Genomic DNA, 25,941 nt, shown 5'->3' with positions numbered 1-25,941 from the left:
TTCCTCAAGTTGTGTTTTCCCTCGCAGATTTTTCTTCTGCATTCTCTTGCACTCATGCCTGCTCGTTTGCTCATGTTCAGACAACAGTCTAGGATGTGCAGCTGGGATATAAGCCAATCAATCTATGTGTCTGGAGGAAAATACAGAGATTGTTTATTTCCATACCTAATTACTTCTTATTAAAGAGCAACATAACTTTTGACAGGACAAATTATTTTCTTACATAAGTAAAGAGAGAGTGACAGGCACTCATAGGGAATATGGAATACAGTAACACATTGTTTAGTAACAAGGAAATGTGATTTTAGTCATGCTTTTTCCTATAAAAATATGGGTGATACTGCCAATGATCAAAAGATAGAAAAGAGGGTATAACATAACCTCACATTAGCAAGAAAACTATCCTCCATCATGGTGAAAATACTATGGGGAGATCCTGCAAAGCAGAATGAATGGAACATCAGCTGATACCAGCTCTAGGCTGCTAAAACCTGAGATGAAAGGGACATTACCATCTGCTTTATGGCACTGAAATGAACCAGTTTGAACAGGATCAAATATGCTTTCTCTATATATGCGTATGTGTGTGTATATATATATATATTAATAACAGTAGAACATTCTATGGTATAAAGCATACATCCATCTCCCCTCAGCTGAAATATCGATTGGCTGAGCATAAATATCTTCTCTGCTTGGTGGATGCACGCTGAGGGGAGAGGGATTCTTTGTCTTTACCAAAAAATGAATGCTAGAAGCAGGAACTGAGCAATGCCCCAGCACACTGGGCTGTTCCTCTCCTCTGAGCAGGGACTAAGCCATACACAATTGTCTTTAATGAGAGAAAATGAGTAACTGAACTGTAAAAAAATTGCAGAGGAATGAGGACCTGAAAAAATAAACCACTTTTTCCTCCCTTTTCCAGGAATCAAGCAAACTGAAAACATCAGGGTTTGGCTAAGTTGATTTAGGAGAAATCTTGAACTCTTTGAGAAATAAGAAGTAAACTGAGATAAAGCTGGATTGCATGTGTGGAATGCGTAACAAGTTACAGAAACATAGGAACAAACAGTGATTTACTGTGGGCTGTTACAAGAAGTGACTTACCAATTCATAAATTCACAGTAAGCTTGCTTCTGTGTTATCAGCTCTGTTATCTCTAGTCCTAAGGACTGATAACGCACAGCACAAGCTATATCCACTCCTTTCAGTCTCTGTCACCTAAGTCATGGAGTTCCCTTCCTTCTGGTCACTTTTCCCCTTCAGCAGGCATTTTCTGTCTGTTCTGTTTCTTTCCATGGTGAAGGAACCTGGGCTAAGTGTAGGAGCAAGGACACAGACCTATAAGCTGTTCCCACAGCTTGGTGCAGGTCTGGGTCCCCTTTCTGTCTCTGGAGTGCTGCCCTCAGTTCCAGGTTGGCAGTGCAGCAGCTCCTTCCCACTTCTTTTTGCATCTCAGCCCTCCCTACCGCCCCTAGCCATGGAGTGTGACACTGTTTTTTTGCTTTTTCACATGAAATCAATTTTTAAAGAAGACCAATTACAGGAAATGTTTACAGCACTTTTCTACTGCAGCAAACATTAAACATTCAGTGCTCTCCTCATGAGCTGTGCTGGAAATCCAGTCCTGCAGTGTGCTGGAAGGGGTTGGTCCTTTCTGCATACCCAAGTGCTCCTTTTGAGGCAATTGGGGAGGTAATGGTGCTGGCAGCGCTGCCAGGACTTTTGGTGTTGTTGAGGGAGGGCTGCTGGGACCCCTGAGGCTGACAAGAAATGGGGAATGTGCAGTAATCCTGCTGCTGCTGAGGCTGGAGCAATGCCTCCCCTTAGAGCAGGCCCAGGGAGGCGTGTTGAGGTTTTCCATGCACTCTCTGCCTTCCATGTGCTTTAGAGATGGATGCTCAATGGCTGAGGCCTGCAAGTAGCTCAGCATCCTGTGAACCACTGGTGTTCTCCTGTTAGAAGAGGGGCTGTAGTGGGGAAGGTATCACTGACATGCAATTTGGCATTTTCCTTATTAGCAACACAAGCCTGGGAGAGATGAGTGTGGAACAGTGTTTAGCCCTTCTCTGTGTGCAACGTTACACTGCTCCACTCTCACACCAATGCTGAAATAATTGCTACAATTATAAGGAAGCCCTCTTATAGCAGTGTGCTGATTATTTGTGCTGTGCAGAGAGAAGCCTTCCACCTGCAATCTCAGGCAGGTTTGGAGTGAGATGATTTTACCTGCTGTTTGAATGAGACAGTGAAAGTAAATGCAGCATCACCTTTAATTAGCAGCAGCCGGGGCTGATTCTTCAGTCGTACTTGAATTTTGCACCAGCAGAATTTTGCAGATTTCTATTGAGTAACTATAGGTATGTACCAGCTGAGGTGGAATATGCCTGCTTGATGTGAAGATTAAGTCTTGGGAGCAAAGAGCATGGAAACATACAGCAGAAGCTGGTCTGTGGGAAAGGAATAGAAATGAGAAAGAAGAATTATCTTGCTTTAACCTAATGTTGTTAATCTATATTGCCCATTATAATCTCGAGTGTCCTGCTTAGTGAAGTATGCAATCTGTAGTGCTGGTTCCTGCACAAGCAGTGTATCTAATATAAAGGACTGGCTCAACATCCATCATCATAATTACTATGTCATAATTTTCTACCCTTCCTACCTCTGCTGCAAAGAGATAGAAGAGGCCTTTCAAGCATTTGAGAATTTTCACTAGAAATTTCCTTCTTTTTCTGTTGAACTCTAGAAATCTGTATTTTTATTTTGCAGTTTTGCCCTTACATAATGAAATGTACTTTATTGAGGGTGAAGAAACTAAATTTGACTATCTGAAAAAAAAGAAGCCAGTTTTGAATCCAAATTTGTTCAACTGCACTGAAAGGGAGCAGTAGGCATGTTGAAAATGTCTTCTGGAAAAAGCTCCCAAGCAAACCCTTCATTCAACCATCCCCAGTTTGACTTTAGGGTTAAATATGAAGCAGTTACTTTGCGGCTCAGATTGGCTGAAATCTTGGTCTCAGCTTTAAAAGACTTTTGTATGGAAGGAGAAATAAACCGTTTTAACAAAAGAGCGAGCTCTTATCTGTCACCGTTTGAAGTTTGTGGTTTGGTCCCAGTTTCATGTGTATGTTCTTGCAGCAGCTTGTAGGCTTTTGTTTTCTTCTTAATACTGTACCCAAGCAAGATCTGCCCATTTGAGCAGCAGCCGTAGCTGATGCCCAGAGCTCTTTGGAGCCCCTTGGAATTCTGATGCTTTGTTAACTGTGCATTTTCCTGCTAGGAGACCCCCCCCCATGCATTTTTTGATGTTGCTGATAAGTGATTTTTCTGCTCTTGTTTCTGAGGCACTGCCCTCACTTTATTGAGCCTTGTCATAAATGGGATACCTGAGGCTGCCCAACAGTCATTTGTGCCTGCGTTTGGGGTGCATTGGCGAAACCCTAGCAACAGCTGATGGGTCCTTAGACACCAGCCATGGGGCAATACCTGCAAAAAACCTGTAGTTAGACGCTATAGCTTTTGGACATTAAGAAGGCTAGTATTTTTCCATTGATACTTTGCTAAGGGAAGTCCATGCAAAGGATTTTATGACACAAGAATGTAATTTGGTCACAGAAAAGCAATAAAAAGATTTTTTTGTAAATGTACTGTAGTAAGAACTACTGAAGAAAATATGAAGGCTCAGTTCCCCAAAGGGATCTGCTTGGTAGAAATTGTAATTGGAATCAAGACCTGAAGTGACCTGAGTCTACATTCAAGTTGTGTGACTGTTGTTGTTTATGCATTTTAGTTCTATTGTTAATTATAGGAAGACTTATTTCTGCCTCTAGATGTTTAAAAAAAATCCATCTTTTTGATGTGTGAATGTACAGAAAGCAAAGAATAACTTTGGACTCTGGTTGGGAAGGCCAGCTAATGCGTTCAGTTATCAAATGCAGGAAAAAAAGTGACAGTGCTGTTGGCACCAGGTCTTTCTAATTAGTCGGATTAGTTTACTGATAATTTCTTTTACTTTAAGAATTGGCACCTTCTTGTTGTGAAGATTTTTTTTTTTTCCCCATATGCTGTTGTATGTTGGAGCTTTGGAGACATTCCTGTGTTTCTACCTTTGCACACGTGAATTGCCTCATTACGAGCTAGGAGTTGTGCTTGCTTTTTTCTCTCCTGATCTAGAAATGGTTACACGGCAATGGGGGCAGCTGGTGGCTGCCTCGGCAGTGTTGTCACTGTGTAAAGTGTAGCTGTTGCAAAATCACCAAAATAGTTCTTTTGTTTCTTTCAGCTACCGTAACCTTAACAATAATATATATTAGATAGAAATAAAAAGATCAGAATCAAATGGGAATGTGATGCTTAAGTTGATGGTGGCTCACTTAAAGCTATAAAGCTGATTAGATTGAAAGTGAGACCCAAGGACCCTCTCATTGTAGGATGATCTGCCATCCCATAATACAACTTGGGAGAAATTTTCTAGTGTGGAGAAGAATTCAATGGCTTCGGTAGCAAACATTGAGCTCAGCTGCAGCTGGCAATAAGACTAAATTTTTGAACATCTGAATATTGAAAGCCTTTTAAACTCACCTAATATTATTCTATTACTGGAACAAATCTAACAGTAAATTGAAAAAAAAAATAGGAACTTTATAAAAAAAATATGCCTTCCCCATCCATTTTCAGCTTCAGTATTATGTAAAGATGACAGTTATCAGCTATGTAGAAGAGCAGCTATATTAAATGTTAAATAACCTTTAACAGTACCAAATATTTAATCATAAAAAATTAAATTGACAGTGGTGTGGTTCACATAGTATCCCCTCGAAAGCCTGACAGCATCATTTCTCATCTATATTGATAAGTACAAGACATCCATAAAATCGTAGGCTCTGTAGCCTTCTATTTATGAGAGGCTATCTAAAACTCATTCATTGCAGGTAATATCAGTAAGTCAATTCAGCTTAGTCTGATAGCTCATAACTTTTCAGACTGTTGTATTTACTGAGCCATAGACTATCCTTTCTCGAGTGTACTTGAGAAAATGACTTGTACTGTAAGACTGTTTCTTCTCAAAGTATAATCAAATGCCTTGAAACGAACTCCATAACTGGAAATTCAAAACAGTATTAGGCTTTGGTAATAATATAAAAAATATTGCTTTAATAATGCTTTGTAAGTTGTGCAGAATATTGGCGGTATTTTTATGGCTCCAGTAACCCAGCCAGAAAACTGCTGGTGGGCGTTTGGTGCCAGGCTTAGACATGGTTTGTGGGGTAGCAGGAGCTTCCCCCATCCCCGTGTTGGCAGCCAGCTCTGGTTTGTGGATGTGATATAACGCCTGGGAAATGCAGAGATCTGGAGTACTGAGAGCAAATCTGTTGGCTCTGGTGTTGAGTCTCTCTGTATCAGCTGCTTGTGGGGCTGACTGTAGAGTTTGGTCGTGCTGAGGTACTGGTGAAATGTTAACTGTGTTCCTGAAGCAGTTCCTTGCTAAAGGTGAGTCTTTGTGTCTGATATTCTGGTAGACAGCAGAAATGTAGGCAATAGAAATTAGCAGGTAAAACCGCCCCATGAATGCTCTGTTAGTGCTTCATTTAAATTGCCTTGAATGTCTGGGATTAGGGAATGGGTTGAAAAACTTCGGTTGGCTTTGATCCTCAATGAGAGAACCATTAAAGCTGCTACGTAGAATGTGCTTCTAAACAAGCTGAATTTATAGAAGTTACTCTTGCAACTATGAGCCATTTCTCAAGGGAGGCAAATAAAGTCAGAACTGCCTGGAACTTTAAAACTGAACCAAAATTTAGGCAAGGACAGGACCAGAGGGGAGACCTGCTTTTGATTTCCTTCATTGCTCATTCCTCTCGTTCTTTTGTATTTACTGGGTTGGAGCTAAAACCACACAGAGAGGCTGCATTTCCCTTTCTGTTAGCAGTGGCCAGATTTGCTCAGCAATCACTTCTGTCCATAATTCAAGCAGTGAATTGCTGTTTTGGAAGACTTCAGGCTAGAGAATTGCGTTACCAAGCTGTTTCATTATTTTTAAATTTCTGTTCCACTGCCTTCTGGCTTCTGCTGTTTAGACAGCATCAGCTTTTAGTGCTGAAAACAGATCTCCTGGAGGCTGAGTAGCACAGGGGAAGTTATATTCCCCTGGTCTGTGGGCAGGAATGGAAATGCCTTGGGCTCCAGGGAGCTGGACTGCTCCTTTTGGGTGGTGTGAGCAAACGGCAGAGCCTATGACACTGACTGTGACAAATGAGGGACTGCTAAGTCCCCAGACTCCATGGGTCTGAGAGCAAAAGCTGTGTTAAAAGCATTGGGAACTAGCAGCCTGGACTTGATGGTTAGAAGCAGGCAAATGGCTTAAGTTGGAGGGGACCTCGAAGGTCATAGAGCTCCAGCCCCCTGCCGTGGGCTGGCTGCCCCCACCAACTCAGGCTGCCCAGGGTCCCATCCATGGCCTTGGGCACCCACAGCGATGGGCACCCACAGCTCTGGGCAGCCGTGCCACTGCCTCACCGCCCTCTGAGTGCAGAATTTCTTCCTAACATCTAACCTAAATCTCCGCTCTTTTAGCTTAAAGCCATTCCCCCTTTTCCTATTGCAATCAGATGGTGTAAGGCTAAAGACAGACAAGTAAAAGATTTTGGTGCACCTGTAGCTGATGTCTGTGTTGTGAAGTTCCAACAGTTTGATATGTTTGTGCATTTTTGTGCCGAGTTAAGCCAAGGTTTGTAACCTTTCACAGCACCGCCATCTTCTTTTGGAATTAGAATGGCGGCGTAACATAGCTGCATGTGGTAACTGTATATACGAAATCTGAGTTCTCGTATTATGCTTGTCATGATCTTTGTAGTTTGACAAAGAGAAAGGCTACTGAATCCATCCCCATTTTGTAGAATTAACAATGAAGGAGATGTGATATGAGTGCATTTAACGTGCAGAAAAATTGATTTTATTGAGACTGAGCTAAAAATGGTTGTAGTCCAGTCATGTCTGCAAATCTGATGGCACCATACACCAGACAAGCAAGAACCAAATCTTTGCTTAATACATCCCTGAAACACATTGATATTTCCCTTTCTCTATGGCACCAGGTCACTTACTGACACCACTCACATCTGCAAGTGCCTCACAGCTGCCCTGAGCCTGCAGCAGCTTGTACTGGCTACTGCTGTACAATATCCTCCTCTTTTCCTACTCTGCTATCTCCTGCGCTTGCACACGGCTTCCTATTTCAGAGCAAGCTGTCTTTCAGGTTGTAGATGTCCTCTGTGCATTGTGCTTGGTGAGTGGCCAGCTCTGAGTGGAGCTTGGTCAGGGAATACTGCTAGTGTTGCTGCAGAAGTGTGACATGTTTGGGGATCTCTCCTGGCCACAGAGTTTGAGATCTTGTTTTATGTCTTCTTAAAGGCTGCAGAAACGGATATCCTTAGTCAGGGTGAGCTAAGGCAGAGCTGTCATCTAAGTTGATATTCCAGGGCCTGGCTTCATCTCCATGTACAGAACAGCCTCTTACTGTAACAGGTCAGTGGAAGTGAGAGACGTTTGGCTTAGAGCTGACTGAGTTTGGGAGAAAATATTACTGTTAACAACTGCGGATTTGTTAGAATGAGAGCAGGTTGCAGCACTGTTTACTTCAGTGAGGGCTGCACTGGGGAGAAGATGCAGAGAGCTCCTGCTCACAGCTGATGGTCTGTCAGGTGAGTGCAGCCCCAGATGTTTCAGGTAAACACTGAATATCTTGAAATGTAAGGGATCTGCAGTTCACTGATAAACTTACTGCAAAAGGCCCGCTATTTCACTGGTGGGGTGGGGAAGTGCTTCCAGGATCTTGACTACACAGGTAGTGAAAAAGCACGTAGAGAATGTTTGTGCTGTGCGTCAGATAAAATAGTTCCACATCTGGAAGTCCTTTCCATCTGAGTGCACTCCTTCTGCACCGTTCAGGTTGCTGCTTTTCCTGCTTCTGCAGCTTCCATATTCTAGGCAGTAATAGGATTAATTGTTCTCCAAGCTGGTAATACATATTTTAACATATGCAGTATGCAGGAAGGCAGGCAATAAATAACTAAAAGAAGCCTACAGAGCAGTGGCTCCTGCTGAGGATTTTACTGAGCATATAGAGAAATTGATTCTTTTAAACTTCACTTGCTAGAGTGGAAAGTTAAAGAAGAGACTAAATATACTAAGCGATAGAGTGATGCACAGGACTGTCATTTTCATTTTAGGATTCTCTCTATAAAATGTGCACATCAGAGGCTTGGAAAGGCTTCCTGAGGAAAAGAAGCTTTGGTACAATGTCTCGGGGGCAGAGGGAAGCGTAGCACTTGACATGCTATTTAAAAGGCTAAAGGAAATGTCTTAAGGAAAGATTTGCTGCCTGTTCTGTATTTTGGTTCAGCGTATGTGGTGCAGTCTTCTCAGTCAGCATTTCTGATGGAATCAGTGGGATGCCAAACTGAAAATGAAACGTCTGCAGCTTGTGAAATTTGGCCCCGGCCAGGCTGAGGCTCTGATCTGAAGCTTGGCAGTGTCTGGACATGTGGCTGTCCCCATGGATGCAGCGTCATCGCCAGCAGAACCCTGACAGTCCTTGGGAAAATCCCCTGACTTTTCACACAAAGAGGGCCAGAAAGGTCCTTAAAGGCCTGAAAATCAATTAGTCAAAGAACTGATTATTGAATGGCTTCATTCCAGGAGTACTTGCTCCTCCTTCCTTGGTGACAGCTGCTCTGACAGGCGTTTTTTCCAGTGTGCAGCTCTTCACATGCTGCTGCTGTTCTGATGAGAGACCTCTAAATGATATGAGGTTCAGTACATGGGCTAAGTGGCAGAAGCCTGTCTGGATGCCTACAGAGGTGTTTTAAGGGCATATATCCAATTAATCGCATCCCAAAATATCCTAAATAGGCAAAACATTTCTGTTGTATTTCTTTTTTCCTACTACGCTTTTAAAGTGGACAACAATGGCAGTTGCTCTGAGCTGTGACATGCTGCGGGAGCTGCTAGAAGGACTTCCTTATTTTCTATTTTTCCTAAACTAAAAAGCAGTGAACCAGAAGATCCTCTGCTGCAAACAGACCTATAATTTGCTGTGCTTGTGTGACTGATTCCCTTGATTTCCTAGGGCCCATTCCCAAGCTTGGAATGGAAGGAGTGCCCTTTTGATGTATTCCCTACTTCCTCTTCCCCAGGGCATTGGCTTGCAGTCACTGGACCTAATTTGTAGTTTATCAGATAGAGGGAAAACAATGAAGAGCTAGTGAAGTGCTCCTTGGGCTTTTATCTACTTTTCCCTTCCATCATTAATTTACTGGATGCCCTAGATGAGACCATGCAGGATATACCCCTGCGGATGGTGCTGTGCTGGGCAGAGGGCTCTAATGAGCACAGCTTGAGCACAGCAGCATGCTCATGGCTTCCAGGCCCAAGTGCATCCCCATCCAGCCAGTATGGGCAGAGAAGCCTGCATCTGCCTGCACCTATTCTTAATCTCCCTTTGTCTTGGTTCTGTCAAAGGGGGCTAATAGCCCACTGTATCACAGATGTAGCAGAGGATAAAAAACTATTAATCATTGTACTGTACCGAGGATGGATTTCATTCTCCGAGTAGGAACGTGGACCATGATCCTCTAAAGCTAACATTTAACACCTTGATAGCTGCGATTTACATAGTGTTGTGCCTGAAACTACAGTTCAATGGTGCCAAAGAATAACTTCTGACCTATTACATGTTTAATCTGAGAGGTGATCCATTGTCCTAAGTTACTGAAAGTGAAGGATTTGCATTGCTTGGTTTGTAATAAGAGAGTAGGAAGGATTTATGTTAAAAATAGTGTATCTGAATAGATGGTTGGGAAAGATCTCTTCAAATGCAGAAAAGCTTGTCTTTGTAAATCTACAATCTTTCTAACATCCAGGAAAATCTTGCCCTAACTACAGAACTCACTGGGTAATTGTATCTCACGTTGTGCAGGAAGAGATTTATCTTGGGAAGGTATTAAAAGCTTCAGTTACACAGTTGTCATCTAGGAAGATACAGTATTGATTGATCCTGGAGCTTCATTTGATTGGTTGCATTGGTGATTACGGTATCGATTGGTCTCACATGCTGTGTCTGTTCCGTGTGCTGCTCTGTTGCAGCAGGAATTAGTCCTACTTGCTGCTTGCTGCATGTTTTTTGGGAGTGGAATCAGGCAGAATTCATTTTTCACTAGACAGAGTCTTACAGAGTAATTAACTGAAAGGAGGCTGGTGAGAATTACTGAATTACCCAGGGAATGCGGCACAGTCTGAGCTTTTTCAGGCATGTGTAAATAAAGAAATTTGCATTCTCCAAATATTTAAAGCAAATACTGTATTCAAAGGGAAGTGTGTTATTTGAAAAAGTGCAGAAATATATAAGAGCTGCAAGCAGTTTCAAAACCTCCCTGCAGTAGCTAAGGCAGAAGGGTACATTACATAATGTCTGCTGAGCTGTCCCTTGAAATGCTGTGGCTGGGGAGGAAGAGGAGGATGGATGCAGCCTCCCACATCAACTCTGGTGTCAGCCAAAGGTTTGCCAAATGGCTTGTCTTGCTTTGTCACTGTCTGCATTTATCAGCACTGTTGCCATATGCCAGAAGTAGCAATGTTTGCGGGGATGTACAAAGGAAATGTAGAATCATTAATGTTGGAAAAGACCACTAAAATAATGTAGGAGTTGGTCTGAAACCAGAAGTCATTCTCTTCTAACCATGCAATTGAACACAAATGACTCCAAGTGAAGTCTCCACCACTAGGAGGTCCTGAACATTGTTTTGCTAATAACGACTAAACTCCCTCAAATGGAGATTTCCCTTCCCATGGCTGTGGAGGGGGCCGTGTAATGAGATAGGCTGCAACAAAAGAAAAGTTTTGAACATGAATTTTAAATGCTTACTCTTAGTCATACCATCTGGTATGAGACACTAATTAAAATAGTGAGACATTTCTAGGCCTACATGTGTAATGCGGAAAGAGATAAATGTACTCGGAATGTGAGACAGCGTCGCGTGGTGTTGCTGTTGCACCAAAGCACATTTTCATCAGTTCTGGATACCGCATTTAGATGCTAGTTGAAATACTCTGGAGCAGGGCTGTAGTCCTTGTTTTTAATTTCACCACCAGTAAAACTGAAGAAATGGGAAAATTACTCATTTTCTTGACTTTCTCATGACTGCAAAGAATTAAAGAGCAAAGCAGTGAGAACCCTAGAAGTGAAAGTTGCGCATTAAACAAACCTATTTCCTCCAAAATAGAAAAAGGTAAACTAAGCAGGAAGGAAAAATGTTACCTTTCAGTGCCAGAAGTATTTGCATGTGTGCATTTGAACTCATACTGAGTTGCAGGATGGGCTTAAAAAATACCTGGAGTTCAGCCGAATGGAAAAGAAGTTAAAGCACTTTCTTCTGTTTAACAGCTGATGAGATGAATAGGAGAGGACAATATTTTGGTTGCTGGTTTTCTTTGCAAGCAGATCTGTGGGACTAATCCCTTTGTACAGGGATTAATCTTAAATTTAATACATAATTTTAAATTATCAGCCCATTCAATAGTTATTTTTTGTTTTCAGTGTTCAAAATATAATGCTTTCTGTGAAATTTTAAAGCAGTCATAATATAAATTCATAACGAAGGTTGTTAACATCAATAAAGGATCACTTGCCTTTCTGTTCTACTAATTCCAGTTAAGAGAGGGATGGAATTAAGGAGACCCTTAATGTTGAAGGCATTGCCAGAGGGTCATGAGCAATTTGTTGCTGTGTGCCAGGGTGGATCTGTACGCACTGGGAAATGGGACTCATTAGTGCTGTCCTGAATAATACATATATATGTATTAAACATATATGTGTGTGTGTGTGTTATAAACTTTTATATATATATATATATATATATACACACATATATATATACACATGTTTTCTGCAACAAATATTTGACTTTTTGCTGATAAAGAAAACTGAAACTTGACATCTTCTGTGTTCTCAGATGGAGGCTGTCTATTTTTTTGCAGTCTTTAGAGCATCCTAATAGCTGAACCCTGATGTAGGAAGTATCTGCCTTGCTACGCAGAACCACATAGATTGTATTCCTATGTATGACTTGTATAGCAGAACTGAAATGACTCATAGTCTTTACATGAACTTATTTGCTGAAGAATGCCATTTATGTGCCTCAATTCTTGTTTCCTTTGCTTGAAATACAACGACCATCTGACCAGTTAGTGGGTAACTGAATGTGTAACTGTCATGAATGGCCAGTTTATGGACATGTGTGGGTATTACATTTGGGTATCCTTGAAAGTATGCTTCATCAGAGAGAGCTTTTATTGTCCGGAGAAAGCAACTGTATTTTAATGAAGGTCACCCCTATGGAAGGTAAAACTGCTGTGCAGCATCTCTCCAACCCAGAAATCAATTCATATTGCAGCTTTCCAGGGCAACTGCAGCTTTGGCTTGAAATCCGTTCTCCGAATCTTTCAGTCAAGCTTTCCAGATCATTATAATACATAGAGATCTGCTGTGCCATGGCTGTATGATCATTAAATTGGGGGAAAAAAAACTGCTACTGTGCATATGTTGACAACCAATTTATTCATCGCAAAATAGCAAAGCATTGAGTATCCATTCCGTGTCAGTTGGAGGGCACTGTGCTATATTTGTTGCCATCATCATTATGAGGGTTACAAATGATCTACCTGGAGCTCAGCATATATCTTCTAGGATGAAGTGTCAACACAAAGATAATAGGGGTGAATTTAGAGTACAGCTTTAGGTGTACGCCTGCCGCTTTGCACTGCAAGTCAATAGATGTTGGTTGAAAACTGTGCAGTGAGAAAGTCAAGGAAGAGAAGTCTAATTCAGTAACCTCAGTTTAGGCATTTTTGTTTGGCAGCTGATTGTTTACGCTGCCCAACACTGACAGCAGCGAAGTGCAGTTAAAGGGATCTACTTTCTGAAGAAATGTTTTTTTTTCCTAATCTTGTTTTGTGTGGTTGTCATGAGGAAGTACATGGAAGGAATAATCAGGAGACCAGATGGCATTTTGAATAGTGAGTCTATTCAGACATTTTCAAATCTCTAATTGGTCATTGGTTTTAAATGTTAATATGCTTCACTGGTAAATCATTTCTATTCTTTCTTTTTGAAGTTTGCAAAGAACTATGAAAGACATAAAAAATATTGTTAACTGTGGCACCAAAAAATTCAGTATTCAAGCAATGGTGCTACGTAGCAACTATGAACTTCAGCAAATATGAATAGGATGATGGTCATTCAAACTAATTAACTAGTGACAGGCTGAAGAGGAGTACAGTGTTATATTTTGTGTTGATGTAAACAGGCAAAACTGTTGAGTGAGACTATGCTGTTTCATACCAGAAGAGAATGTAGTTCCATGTCTGTGTTTATATCCTTTCCTCGTGCCATGTTCCTTGCCTATAGGAGAATGCCTCAGGAGAATCTCATGCAACACTGCAGGAGGAAGGTTGCAGAAATAGGTTTAGCTTAAAATATATATCTATATTTGAGCATAGACAGGACATGTGTTGCATTGGATGGAATGCTGCATGTTGTTGAATGAAGAAATACCTCTAGAGAAGGCAAGTCAGCATACTTTCCTAAAAAGTGTTCCTCAGCACCTTGTTTTTATGACATACCAAGCATCAAATTGGTTACTGCAGATTTAAAGTGGATTTTCATGCCCTCCCTGTCAGCTTTTGCATATGGTGAGAGGTACCTACAGAACCTTCAGGAAGGGTGGTGGGCACTCGTGTTGCCCTCAGTAGGGTGGGTTAATGGAGTAGCATGAACTCAGCTCTGAGGAGAGGCAGGAGATCCAGAGTTAAGTTACAGTTTACAGCAGAGGGGAATGTGAAGGAGTGGAACCTCAGAATGGAAACCGTCAAACTTACCTTGCCAGTTCTCCCTTTGAATTTGACTTGCACATCTGTCACTGAAGACCCCTTCTACCAGCTGTTCAGAACATGGGCAACAGCAAGGTCCTTGGTGACTTGGTGTCCCAGTGAAGGTTGGAGAGAATTGCTGGGCTTTTTTTGAGGGGGTTGTTAGTGGTGGCTGCAGTAACGGTGAGGTGGCTGTCTAGGAGATGCTGCCTGCACAGCAAGGAGAATAAAGCTTTGTAAGCACTTGCCTTTTTCAGCTTCTTCAGCAAGCAATTGCTTTGTGCTGGCCAAAACAGTCTCCAGGCAATCAGTGCCAAAGAGTGTGGAGCACTTCAATGTCTGGGCTTAACACTTCGGCAATTTAAAATGCTGCTGTTTATGCGAGTCAACAATATAATGCCTTAAAGAAGCAAAAAGATGGTGTATGCACTTATTAAAGCATCTTGTTTCAGAGGCATTTGGAACCGCAGGGATTCTTTGCACTTTTCATAAAGCGATTGACAAAATAGGATCAAGCTATACCAAGAAACAGCATCAGCTCTGAAAACAAAAAAGAAGCAACCAACCATCACCACTATATGTGGAGTGCAGATGGTGCTTTTGGTGCTTGATATTATAGCTGTTTTTAAGTTTATTGGAGAAAAATATGGATTTTCAAATCTTACACCTGCATGCTGAGAGGAAGCATATGTAGAGACTCGCTGAATCCCTTGGTGTATTCTGAGTGGCTTTTTACACACTCGGAGCTGAAGTTTGCCATCCTCCCTCACAGTGAAGAGTATTTAATTCTGGAATGGTTCTGCTGAAGTCAGACAAAATCATGGTGGAGATGAAAGGGACATAAGATTTCTGCCCTGTTTTTTAAAGACCTGGTTGCAAAGAACAAAAGTCATGTACGAATTTTTCTTTTAATGACTGCTGCGCATGTGATTGTTCACGTGTGGGCACACCTGCACCCAAATGTGCATAGCTGTATTTGATGCATTTTTGCAAAGAGATGCCAGTGAAATAGGTGGTAGGCATTCAGCAGGGTAAACAGAGCAGCTTACAGTGATAAGATAGAAGGATTTCTTTGCAGGAGTAACAGATGAAAGCTGGCTAGCTGTTTAAATGCAAATATCTAAGTTACAGTCCCATCCCTACCTTGGTGCCTTATGTCAGTACTTTCCATGCTGCTTAGCCTAACTGGTCCCTTACCTTATTTCTACATTCATGCCATATGTGCCTTCCTTTCCACTTCCTTACATCTCATAGAAGGGAAGCTCAGAGTTGCTCTCAGCATACCAAAATTCAGATGTTTTCAGGTGTGACTTTTGCACATAAATAACAGCACAAGAGTACAAACCTATTTATATGTAAAATTATCCCTTGTTCTGAGTGAGCTGGCATCACATCCCAACAAGATAATGCAGGAGAACTGGAAATCTTCATACTACCACTAAGCATGTTCCCCTTGTGAGAAGTGCAGTTTTTAGTTTTCCCTCTCAAGAATGCAGATTTTCCTTGTCAAGTTTTTACCTGCTTTGTGAGCATTTGCGTGGCTTCTTGACACTGGGAGTTTAAAGGGCAGAAATACGACATAGCAGTGCTTCTCATGGGCTGTAGTGTCACGTTTTTTCCACCTTGGGCTGTGCAATCTGCAGACAGAGTGTTTGCATAGCAAGTGCCATGTCAAGCCAAGGTTAAAGCTGGATTATTTATTCTCTTTTTTTTTTCCCTCCCAAGTTGGGATCAAAGTACAGTGCACATCATATGGAAATTGCATTGGAAACAGCTGAGTTCAATTACCTTTTCAAATAATTGTCAGGAACATGCAGTTGCTTTAGAGGTACGGTGTATTGCTTACAGGAAAAGCTGACCTTGAACATACTCACATGACCCTCTGATTTCAATGCACAGCTCTTCAGGCAAAGTCTAAATCCTGCTGAGGGTCAAATCCAGGCTGTTAGGGGCCAGAGGCAGCCAACTAATCAGGCACCATGCCACGTGGATATCAGAGGAAAGGCTTGTACCAAGCATGCTATGTAGCTTGCTGCTGAATTTTGGCTTTTCTCTGCTGGCCAAAACAATTTGAATGCTGAGGAGATGGCAGCCCAGCTCTGTTTATCCCCAGCCCAAACTCCATACAGTGGTAGTGAACATGAGCATCATTGGGTGGCCCAATGGGAAACGTCTAGGACTGCTTGCCAGCCCTGGCATTCCTTGCCTGCTGGACTGCTTGTTAGCACCACTGCACAGGCATCTCTGTTACCTGTGAGTTTATATCCCAGCTTCGCAATTGCACTTCTCTATTTGTTCCTGCCAAGGACGAGTTTTAAACATCCCTAACGCCTGTTCCAAGTGGGTGGAACGGTGGCAAAAGAGCTGCTTTGATTTAAGTGAGTGAGGGGGCAGAGCTCCTCTGTCTACCTGATTATTTATCTCCCTAGTTACACACAGCACTTGCTTTCTCTGGAGTGATTCAAGCATATCATAACCTCTTGCTTTAGCTCTTTTATCATGCTGGTTTGCTACTACAATTCAGGCAGAAATCTGTCTTGGCCTCTACAGAGCATCTCACTTTATTGGACTCTGATGTGTCTCCCCTATGTTTTTTTTCAAGTTTCCCGTTTATCATGTGGAAGACTCTGAGAACTGCACTGAATGCTTTGGGATGGGCAGATTAGGCTCTCACAGCACTAAAAGCCTTCCTCCAGTGCCAGCTGGAGATAAATGGGTGTGAAGGCAGGTACTCAGCACGGAGCCTGCTGTCTCTGGGAATGCAAACAGCTCAGGGATTCTCAGGGATTTTTACCAAAACATCATTGATTTCAGCATGAGCAGCAGTAGACTCATGGCTTTTCTCCAGCCTCCTGCTCTGCTATGGATGATTCACACATACAAGCGCTAGAAGCAATGCCTGAGAGATCTGAGCTCAGTTTCTGGGTCAGTGGAAATCCTGAAGTGAGTATGCCATCTAAATTTTGCAGTACTACAGTGAATCCTGTTCACTTCTGTCCTTCCCAGGCATAAGTATCTCTTACTTCTCCGCAGTGTTTTTTGCCATATGTGGGAGATATGCCTCCTCATCGTGTACTCTGGGTAAACTGTCAGACATGGTGCTCAATGAGCCTGGCTGATGCACCAGGAAGAAAGAGGAACATATGGTCTAGAGTGTGGTTGAGTATTTGGGAGTGAGTGAATGACAAAGAGGGGAGGAGAGGATAGTTTGGTAGCACAGTCTGTTGTAGGTGCCTTGATAACTCCTATGTGTTGCATGTCAGTCACTCTGAAGTGCTTTGTAGCCATGGGAGCTTCTTGCAGCTAGGCAGGAAGAAGGTCAATTTACTTCAGCATATTGCAGTAGACTGAGTTTGGGATCTACATATCTTGCTCTCTACAAAAGCTTCTTCTGGGAACACAGCATGTTATGTGGGGCTGAGGCCATTGTGGTGTTTAGGTCATTTTAAAGTCAGTGGGAGTGGTGATAGTGATTTCATGGAGTCCTGATAAAGATCGAAGGCTGGGATGTCGGTGTGCAATTAATTTAATAATAGGTACATGAAGGACCATTAAGAATAACCCTCAGGGCTGTAGGAGTCTGAGTGTGGGGCATCAGCTTCTCCATCCCTGCAATATGTGAGCAAGTCTAAAGAACTTGATATAATGAATTCTGAGAAGGTTTATTTAAAAGTTTGCTTGTGAAGGCATGACAAGGCAGACCGTGTACTTCTTGTATTCCTAGATTAGAAAACCTGGATTAGAGCATTTTGTAGCTTTATATTTGCCAAGAACTGATGCTCCTGCTGGAAGGTATCCAGCCAGTGGGAGTTTGGAGGTTTACTTTGTACAGAAGAGCGTCAATGTGAGTGTTTATATGTGTGCACTCAAGGGAGAGGTGAGAGGTGGCAAGCAGCTGGTGCCTTCTTGTGGTAAATCCTTCCAGTGTGCTCAGAAGGTTTCACTTTACAATCCTGAGCTGCAAGTTGAGAAGAGTTGGTTTCTCCCTCTTTGTGTATCTCAAACTTTAGGGAGAAGAATTGATTTAATTTCATCTTGTCTGATCCTGATTAATGAAAAGTCATTTCTGCTAGTTCTGGGTTGGAAAAATAATCTTTGACTATTTTGTAACCTTGCAGATATATGTATGCGTGTGGCAGGAAGTTCTATAATTCTAGAAATTATGACAAGGCATCCATAAAGATGAGGCTGAAACCCTATGCAGCAGCATTGTAGCTTAAAGGAGCGTTATTTAATACCTATTAATGGAACTGCTGAAGCATAAACACTCTCAGCTCAAACAGATATTGTTAACTCCTTTGTGCTTGCAGTCTTAGGGTGGGGTGGCAGATCCTTCACCGCTGCCTGGAAGAATGCTCTTCCCTCTGTTCTGTACAGGATGCTCTGTGTGTGAAGTAGGGAGGGAATTCAGCCTTCTTCTGAGGGATGCTGGGAATGTGGACACTTCTCATTTTCTGAGCCACCCTGATTGAGCTGTAGATGTGTCTGTTGGTTGTAGGGGAGCTGGACTGGGTGACCTTTCAGGGTTCCTTCCAACTCCAATGACTCTGTGATTCTGGTTGCATGCTGCTTATCTGGATATTCAAATATATTGGGTACAGCTCTTGCACATCGTGGGACTGGTATATAGGTAATTACTTTTAAAAAATAAACAGTGCATATTATGGAACTTAAAATGTCTTCTCTTAGAAGCAAAGGGTTGAAACAAATACAAAAGTTGAATTTCCTGGGTGATACACAATTCCCCAAAGTTAGGGCTTAAAAAACAACAGTCATTACCATGAGATTGATGATGAATGAGTGTTAGCAGTTTTACAGTCTATTTGCTTGTTGGGTATGTCTACACAAGAAATGTAGTGAAACTTTTCTGGAGACTAATTTAATTAAAATTGGTACAAACCTCCTGTGCAGATTCTGGGTCAGGTTTGCATTGTGATGTGAAGTGTAATTCTTAGCATGTGTAGACGGCCTACAGATTGTTAATTAGAGTAAGAGGTGAAGCTGGTGCAGGTCAGGCTTCTGCCCCACAGTCCCTAATCACCAGCTTAAAAGGCATTCACCAAAACCTGTGCTGTCCGCTGCCTGCCAGACCAATCACTTGGATGGATGTAAGAGTTTTGCTTCGGTGATCTTTAAAAAGGGCTGAACTAACGCAGTGGTAAAGAACAGCAAAAGTATGATGGCCATGGAGTTGAGGCATGCTGTAAGACCAGATCTTCACCTCTGTTGGTGGCAGCTTGAGCTGAGTTCTCACGTCATGCTGCAGTCAAATAGGAACTTTGTTTTTCTCTAGGGTGCAATTTTGGAGAGCTAAGAAGGGCTTTACCTTCCTCCAGCTGACACATTTTCCTTACATGCTGTTCTGGAGCTCTGCTCAGCGGGACAAAGTGCTTGACCAGGCTCCAAATTTCCTAGGAAAGGCCCTTCCATGCCTCCAGGGGGTGATCAGAGTTTCGAGGGCAAGACAAGGGATGGGGATCTGAGCGTTGTGCTCTTGTTCTCTCCAGAGATGAACTGTTTCTGCCCGTTACTGGTGCACTGGGAATAAAAGCTTCTCTTACACAGCCTGCTGCCTAAGCCTGTTCAACAAAGCGTGAGGATGGTTTCTGGCTCATCTACTTATTCAGGCTTTTAATTATTTACCGGCTATCCTCATGGTGAGGAGTTGGTGCCTGATGTTATTGAGGTACTTATTCGAGCGTTCACATTTATGCGGATGCATTCTTTTTATATTGAATTTTGGGTAGTCATGAGCTATAGTAAGGAATTAAATGTCATGTAAAGAAGAAATGTGACCCATTGATCAAGATACAATGGCCCACCTGTGAACAGTCTATCCTGGCTGCGAATTGGCTGGGCCCCGAAGTGGCCCATTCAGAAAGGAACTGATGTTTGCATTTTCAAGCAGCTGCATGCGGAATTACAGATGTTTATACAACACACTACCTGAGCTGCAAACACATTGCTGTTGTCCTTGTGCTGGTCCTGTTTTGGGGTTGCTTTAAAAGTCACCCTGGATGGGTATCTGTAATGCTTGACTACTTGTAAAGAATGAAGTCAAAGCCCCAGGCAGGGAAGGCTATATCCACTCAACAGAATAACAAGTCCTTGGGAAAATCACAGTGCATGGAAGCAGTCAGCAGCTTCTCAATGCAGGGCTATCACAGCTGGGTCTGCCATCTCTGCGCACCAACAGGAGAGGATAGGGCATGACCAAGTCAACACAAATAAACTCAGAAGAGTATCCTGGACTTAACCGAAGGATGTATTTTAACTGGAGAGTTGAGAGTTAAGGAGCACATGGGACTATCTGTTTCTCCCTTCAGACTTGTCACGGGGAAGGGAGCACATCTTTGCATGATGTCAATCAGTATAGCTGCACAGACTGCAGAGAACAATTGTAATTTATCCTGTGGAAGGCCCACACAGAAAGTGATTGAGGTTTCCTGCAATTCACTGGAGACTTATGACACTGAGAGAAGGCTTTTGAGCTCCAGCGTCTGCTGTGTAGCTATTTCCAGTGCAGGTAACTTATAATTACAAACACTTGATAGATTCCTTCAGAGAAACTGGGGTTTGTAAGATGCTCAGGTCGGTCATGGCTGGTTTCACTTCCTGTAAGGAAGGGGTAATTCTTTGATTTCCATCTCAGCATAAAGGTATTGTGCCACAGTACTGTGGAAGAGGCTCTGAGGGCTTAGCCAAGCTTTAAAATATTTCAAGGATCTTCTTTGTCGTGTGGAGATCAGTGGGTTCCTTTGCTGGTGAGCTGAAAAGCCTGGAGGAAACAGAAGAAGCCTATTTCAAGACGTTTTTGTGAGAACAATACCAGCCCCAACACCTTATGCAGCTGGTAAATATCACTCCTTTAGCAGATATTGAATCTTTTTTAGCAGTGTTCAGCTACCTACTCTCGGCCACCAAATTTCCACTCTGTTTGCCTTGGCTGACATTTATATAACAAAGAGCTGCTAACTGTTCTTGTATCAGCACAAGAAAGTTGAGCACAGGAGGAGACAAATATGATAGGCACCATATGGTAGTACTCAGAGCTGTTCTGATCCCTGTACATCCATCCTCTCTAATGGTTATATTGAGCCATTGTTAAGGAAAAAAATGCTGCTGGTTGCTTGAAATGTTAACTCCTGGCTGCTGTTACATACTAAGTCCTTTCTCAGCTGGATGTCTTCTTACAGGGTGGTTGAGGTGGGAAGGGACATCTGGAGGTCATCTAGTGCAACTTTCCTACTCCAGCAGGATATCCTATTGCATGTTACCCAGGATTGTACACAAATGGATTTTTAATAGCCTGAGGGAAAGAGGGTTTGAGTATGGAGTTTTGTCATATCTAGATCTCATTTGCTTTGCCTTGTGATTTCCAAGCAGTGAGCATGGCAAGGGAGCTGACAGCAAGATGAGAGGCAGGCAAATAAGAAACCTGCAGTCATGGGTGAGGACTTCTAGGTCTGAACATAAAGATGAGAGAGGAATAGAATGTACTGCTGACAGAGCTAACATGCAAGTGGAGGTTTCTGGAGGAGTTTGGTTTTTGTGTCTGTCTTTATATTCTTTGGAGTCTGGATTTCCTAGGCAGCTGGTTGGTGTGTGCCACAGGGTGTTACTGTGAGTGAAGTCTGACCTGGTATATGATTGTTCTGCTGGTTAGCCAATGTGAATTCTTACATTAACAGACGCAGAGATTCAGAGCCTTGCTGTCCTGTGTAATTGAGAATCACCTTGTGAAATAGAACCGTGGTGATTTCTCACTTGAGGTCTGGTAGTGCTGGAATGTGGCTTTCTGTTAGCGTTCCCGTGATCTGCCAGCCTCAAGGAGCTGAAGAATTTAAAGCAGGTCAGCAAAGACTGCTCTCCCTCTGGGGACGGAGCTGCCCTGAGAACCGGATGACAGCAAATATTTTAGCCCATGATTTGAATATCTTTGGAAGCAGAGGGGTTTTAACTGGTTTCATAGTCTGAAAAATGGTCAAAAAGACTACATCACCTTGTTCGCTTGTGGTGCAGAACAAAGTTTCATAATGATACATCCATGCCTATTAGAGCTGATGTTTATTAAGGGTGAATGCCATTTTGCGAAGAGGTTGTTAGAGTAAAATGCATAAAGAAAAAAAATATACTGCAAACAATAACAAGATCCCAGATTTACCTTGAACTGTGCAATTGAGATTCGCACCGGCTGTCAGATCATCTCTGCACAAGACTGAACTGCTGACATTTGTTTAATTACAATGTATTTATTAAATGGGGCAACATCCTAATCGCTCGTGCGTGCTTGCTTTATGTCTTTTGTACAATGTCTCTATTCAGTGTGAATAAATTCTCATTAAAATGAAGAGAAAATGATTTATTTTGCAACCATTGCATGCAGAGATCATGCTGTACTTTAAGCTTATATAGAATTGTGGAGTGCTAGTTAAAAAGAAAAAGAATGTTACCAAGAAAAAGCAGGCTTTCTGGGAAGAGAAGGCCTGAAGAAATGCTTTAAGATTGTGGTGTGGCTAAGGTTTCAGATCGGTCAACATTTCCTTCACAGGAGCAAGTAAACTTAGCCATGTTTGAAGGTTGTTCTAGGACATTTTGGACTGTTTTCAGAGTGTATCCTCTGCAGTTTGGATATCCATGATGAAATATGGAGCAGATTTGCTTAGCTGCCGGTCAGTGTGAACTTTTACTGAAGCTTTTTAGAAACTGGGACATACAAAAGAGTATCTTGAGTTTCTTTACACTCCAAAAGCGGGAGAATGGAACAGAGTGTGGAATAGGCTCGGTATTTTTTTGTGACTTGCTGGAGAAGTGAGACAAGTGTAAATTAAGTCATTTCAGCATCACTGCAGCCATTGATTGCTCTGCAAACCCCATGCTGCTGGAAACCACAAGCACACAGGAGAGATGGGCAGTGGGATGAGAAATGTGTTGGTGAATGAGTGGCAGAGTGTGGCTGTGCCTCTCCAGGAGTCAAATACCAGAACAAGCAATGAAAGTTAATCCATAAAATGATTCATGCGATAAGAACTTATCAAGATGATTAAACAAGTGAGGTCCATGTGGTCTGTTGCAATTAATGCTCTCTGGATAAGCTAGGCAGACTCTAGGTGTTGGTATTCATGGTCACACTGTGTGGTACATGTACGTCAGCACTGCTGAGAGCATGGAGAATTCAGCAATAATCAATAACTTCCAATTGTTTGGCTCTAATTATTAACATTTAGCGAGCAAAAATACCCTTCTTTTGCATAACTTAAAGCTTTTGAAAACATTCATTATAGAACTACAAGATTTGCTCTTGAGACTCATGATGTTGCATTAAATTGCCTACCTGGATTGGCAGGTTACGCACTGTAGCATTTTACACCTTTGTACCACACTTCATGTTCCCTACTGGGAAGTACTGCAGGTTGTAAGATATCTGCAGTCATACTGAGAGCCACAAAACCAAAGCCATTCCAGGCAGACCTTTGGGAAACTGTCTTGAAATCAAATGTAAATGTTAAAGTTAACAAGGCTCGTGGAGGAAGGCATAGGTTTGAGGATCACTCTGCAGTCGTCGCTGTGAGGCCTGGCTCTGGGGAAGAGGAGAGCCATGCCAAGCAGTGTTTTCTAGGTCCAGTCTGCTGTTCTTGTTTCCCATAATTTCCAACATGATGAACACCTTAATGTCAAAAGTCTTAAAAATGAGATGATCTCATAAAAACAAATAGTCACTGCCAGCAGGGTTGCAAGCTGGGACTACTTAGAGATGATCTGATGAGAGCAGTTAACTGAAAATGGGATGTGGATTTAGGTCTGATAGTTTCTAGTTAATTATCTGTTATCTGAAAACATCACTGAAAAGCACAAAGCACTGCTTTAAGCCTTGCTTCGTGTCTCTTTATTCAGTTAATACGTTCCTTTGTTACATACATTTTCTTCCTCTAGCTCTCAGTGTAGACTCCTCAGTATATGTTATTCTCCTGGTGCATCCAGAAAATACTTCTATAAGTTGAAGGGAAAATATAATTTAAAAAAATGTGTATGTGTGCCTGGCTTAGTACTGAAAGAGGAGAAAATATATGAGAACAGTGGTGACTTATGCTGCTCAGTTATTTTGTCTGCCTTCTCTTTTATTTTGAACTCTCATTTAAACAATCCCATAAGTCTTCTAATGCTGATATCTACTCTTAGGTTGTAATGTTTCCCTGCCGCCTAGTTAAAGTAAGGTGAAAAGACGCATATAAAATTGCATCCATTCGGCTCATGATCCAAAGTGCAATTCCATTAACAAAGCAGCGCTCTACCTTTTGTGTGGGGTGTTATGCTTAAAGCCTGTTCCAGTTGTTGTGTCCCACTGAAATAGAAGTTTTGCAGATGATTTAGTTTAGTGCATTTCCAATTCTGTTGTATTTTCTTTGTTTGTACCCTGAATAACTTGGTGGAAACTATTTGATAGAATCATTTTCATTTTACCATTTAAGATAAAACTTGTACTGAGAGTAGAATGCATTTATTCGGTAAAAAAAATAATGCAGTTGTATAGAATGGAGAGATGATTTCTTTCCTTTCTCTCTGTCATCTTCCCTCTACTTTGAAGCCTGTAGGAAAAAAACCAAAACGTTTTCTGTAGATTATGAAGAATCCATGTGGCGCTGTTTGCCATTTCTGTATGGCCTCAAGGGCACTGAGACCCCTGTGCATGCAATGTTTTTGAAAATAACAAAACTTGTTTCAGTCTGGAGCTTATCATTCTTCCAATACAAGGATGTGCACAATAGCCTAGCTCAAAACTCGCTAAGCCAGGTGTGGTTTTCAGAGGTACCTTGCAGTCAGCTGTCCTTCCAGAGTCAGAGGCTGCTGACTCATGTTGGTTTAGAGTGGATGATGCTGTATTGTAGCTTCACAGGGACATCTCTGAGGAAGCCCTCCACGGCTATCTAGGAATTATGCATTCAAGGTGAAACATTCCAGCTTAGCAGAGCTACCCCAGTGAGGACACCCTATGGGACTATTGGGATTATATAGATTTCAATTCTCCTTTGCAGTTCATTGGCTTGGCTAGACCTGAGTAAGGCAAGTTAGTTTGCCATTGAGTTGACAACAGTCCTGTCAGTGAACAGGCCACTTTTTACCTGATGTACTGAGCAATTTGATCTCATGGCTTCTATGAATGCTCCAGCATTTTTGCCCATGATGCCCTGGTGTCTCTCTGCTAGAGTCTGGAGCAAGGGCTGCCCTTTTTACAGCACCTAATGTGGTGAAGTCCTGGGCATGGGGCAAGCAAGAGTTGCATAAATAGCAGTAATTAAGCTACCTCACTGAACCTGGCTATGCTTTTGTGTCATAAAGTCTGTGGTTTGATGGGGAAAAATGAGGAAACTGGAGGAAAACAAGAGGGGAAAAAAAAATTCCTTTCCTGGAGTGTGGACTGAGAAGCTACTTGAAATGTGAGAATATATTCATGGAAGCGTGCAGCAGAAAGACACCTGAAATCGGACTGTAGTGATGAGAGCAGCTTACCAGCCCTCATGCTTCAACATATGGTTGTTTTTTCAAATAAAACTGGAAAACTGCTGCTGCTCTTTCTGCCGTCTCCCTCTTGAATAGACCACTGGCCTTGTACTTTGCTGCTGGCCTGGGAAGGTCAACAGGGACTTTCCTCACCTTTGCTATTTGCTGCTGCTATTATGAGCTCTAGCATGCTGGAGAGTGTGCCCCATTTTAGAAGCAGCAATACTGGACATCTGCTAAGACATGTTGCCAGCTATAATAAGTGATGGGCAAGGGAATATCCTGCATCCCTGTTTTCTCACCTCAATAAGCGTTGAAAAATGGCCCATAGCAATGTGTACATGACCTGCTGGAGGCAATTGCTTGGTTTCATTTTCCATTTTCTCTCTCTCTCATCTCCTCTTCCTCCTGCTCTAACAATTCTGTTTTCATTTCCTTCTGCTTATCCTGCTTGTGAATTTCTTCACCTTTTAGATTCTATTACCTGAATTTTAGGGTATGTTCTTATTTCCAGGTACA

At 42.2% G+C, this 25,941-nt stretch overlaps 1 long non-coding RNA gene across 1 annotated transcript in view; it reads left to right on the top strand.

Annotated features, from left to right (window-relative positions):
- The window catches only part of LOC140257784 (uncharacterized), a 139,455-nt gene that overhangs the window by 73,340 nt on the left and 40,174 nt on the right, over positions 1–25,941 (top strand). The gene's annotated exons all lie outside the window — the stretch shown is intronic.

The sequence above is a fragment of the Excalfactoria chinensis genome, chromosome 12, assembly GCF_039878825.1.
Source record: "Excalfactoria chinensis isolate bCotChi1 chromosome 12, bCotChi1.hap2, whole genome shotgun sequence".
In the NCBI taxonomy this organism is placed as follows: Eukaryota; Metazoa; Chordata; class Aves; order Galliformes; family Phasianidae; genus Excalfactoria; species Excalfactoria chinensis.
Note: the sequence above shows the minus strand (reverse complement) of the source record. Positions and strands in the feature narration are given on the sequence as shown.